Source organism: Dasypus novemcinctus, chromosome 21 (genome assembly GCF_030445035.2).
Source record: "Dasypus novemcinctus isolate mDasNov1 chromosome 21, mDasNov1.1.hap2, whole genome shotgun sequence".
NCBI classification, from domain to species: domain Eukaryota; kingdom Metazoa; phylum Chordata; class Mammalia; order Cingulata; family Dasypodidae; genus Dasypus; species Dasypus novemcinctus.
In genome coordinates, this window is record NC_080693.1 from 12,306,164 (window position 1) to 12,308,863 (window position 2,700).

Here is a 2,700-nt window from a genome sequence, read left to right on the forward strand (position 1 = left end):
ATTGGGTAAAGGCTGAAGAAATAGGAAGAAACAGCATCCCTGGAACACAGAGCCAATGACCTGCATCTCTGCTGAGCCACAGAAAAGCTGGAGTTGAAGCTAGAATGCAAGTCCAGACTCAGCTGGGAAAATGTCCAAAAATTTTCTGCCTCTTGACCATGTGCTAAGGAAGAAAGATAGACAAAGGCAGAGCTAGATAAATAAAGGAGGTATTTATAAAGGAGTCAGAGTTTTGAGATGGCACCCTGAATTTCACTATCATCAGAGCTGCTCTGGCTTCCACTGCTTTTCACAGCTTCACTCGAGTCCCACGAGGTAGCACTCGGCATTCCTGTGCCCTGGGGCTCTGCACCTGTCACCCACTAAGCTGGTGAAAAACAATCAGGGGAAACATGTTTTCCCCACCTCTATGATTTCATCATGTTCTTTGACCTTTAATCTTCAGGGACCACTTCATTCTGATACAAAGCATTCTTTAATCTTAAATCCATGATCAATGCAATGGGAGGCAATTGAGTGGTTGATTCAGAGTACTGCTCTGAGTGAGTTATCACTTAGAAGGGCCTTTTGCTGAATCAACAAAAGGTTTTCTAGCACAATTTTATCTGAAGCTTTAACCAGAAGGAAAAGTTCATCAATCATTTATTTATGCCTGTGCAACCCACAGACGTCTTTTCATTATCAAACATTAGCATCACCCCCAGATTTGAAATAACCTCCAGAAAGAAAGTATGCCATGATTTACAAAGCACTAGGCTACATCCAGGGAAGATTTAAAGTTAAATTCCTTCCAAACAATTGGTCTGGTAGCCCCATTGCTATTGTTCTCTACTCAGCCAATTGATAATTTGGTACCAAATCCTCATCATTACATGGTTCAACACCTTACAAATAAAAAGAACTCTGCTCTTAACATTGGATTTTTCTCCTGATGTTATAGAATGTTTTAACATTTTTCAGTGCAAAACTTCTAAAAAAGAATTTTCTAAACACTTCCTTCATTCTTTTCTCCCACTCTCTGAAACACGCTTGCTTATGTTTTTGTCCCTGACCCCACCACTCTACTTTAAAAAGTATATTTTCACAATGCTCAAATATCTCTTCTTTTATGTATGTTTGGCTGTGCATCAAGCCAACCCCAAACTTACTTGTTAAACAAGACTTGTTTATTACATCATGAAACTGGTGGCCAATAGTGTGATCTGATTCAGTTGTGTCATTCATATGAAGGGTTTGTCTTACTCATACAGTTGCAGACAACTGGTAGTTTACCTGGATCTTTATGGTCTAGATGGACCAACTAAGTAGTAGTATTGATAGGCTAACAGCCTGAGTTGCTCCAGCACAACAGCTCTGAGTTGTTCATGTGGGGGCAGCTTTCCAAGAGTATAAGAACAGATGCTGAAGGATCCTTTAAGGTCTGGGTTCAGATGATCTACAATGTGCCATATAATAATGGTGAACCAAGTCACAAAGTCACACTGGATTCAAATGATTGGAAATAAGATTCCACCTCATTGTGGAAGTTGGCCCTTGTAATACACAAATATATTACATGTAGTACCCTTTTCTCACTTGACCATTGAGCTTATCATGACTCAGTAAGCCACTTCTACTTCTTCTTTAAAACAGCTTTATTAATGAACCATTGACATACAATAAATTTCATATAACATGTGCCCTTTACAGGCATTCACCCTTAAAACCATCATCAAAATAAAAATTTCTATATTCATCATGCTGAAAAGCTTCTTATTGAGCCCCTTTGCCTTCCATGTTCCTCCCCATCACTAGGAAACCCTTGATCTAGCTAATGACATTCTAGACTGCTTTGCATTTTCTAGGAATTCATAAAAACTGGATGGTATAATTTGAACATGTTTGTCTCTTTGATCTCAGCATAATTATTTGGTATTTATCCATGTACTCATGTCTATCAATATATGGTTGTTGAGTTTTATAAGCACCATTGCCACAATTCATTTGTCCTGATACTCACTGATGGATATTTATGTCCAGTTGTGGGTATTACAAATGATGATGGAATGAAATTTCATTTACAACTTCCGGTATATATCTTTCATAATAGCTTTATTGAGCTATGATGCATACATCACATAATACACCATTTTAAATGAATATTTCTTTTAAAAAGTTATATTTATTTTCTTAAACTTACTCACATGTTCAAGTATCAACACAGCTAATTTTATTTTATTTATTTGTTTTTTAAAGATTTATTTATTTATTTATTTCTCTCCCCTTCTCCACCCCCCCCCCCCCACTGGGTTGTCCGTTCTCTGTGTCTATTTGCTGTGTCTTCTTTGTCCGATTCTGTTGTCGTCAGGGGCACAGGAAGCTGTGTTTCTTTTTGTTGCGTCATCTTGCGGTGTCAGCCATTCCTGGGCAGGCTGCACTTTCTTTTGCACTGGGCGGCTCTCCTTACGTGGTGCACTCCTTGTGCATGGGGCTCCCCTACGCGGGGGACACCCCTGCGTGGCATGGCACTCCTTGCGTGCATCAGCACTGCACGTGGCCCAGCTTCCACGGGTCAAGGAGGCACAGGGTTTGAACCGCGGACCTCCCATGTGGTAGACAGATGCCCTAACCACTGGGCCAAGTCCGCTGCCAACACAGTTAATTTTAGAAACTTCACGTCAAAATTAATTTATTTTCTTATTTCCATTCATACACATATTC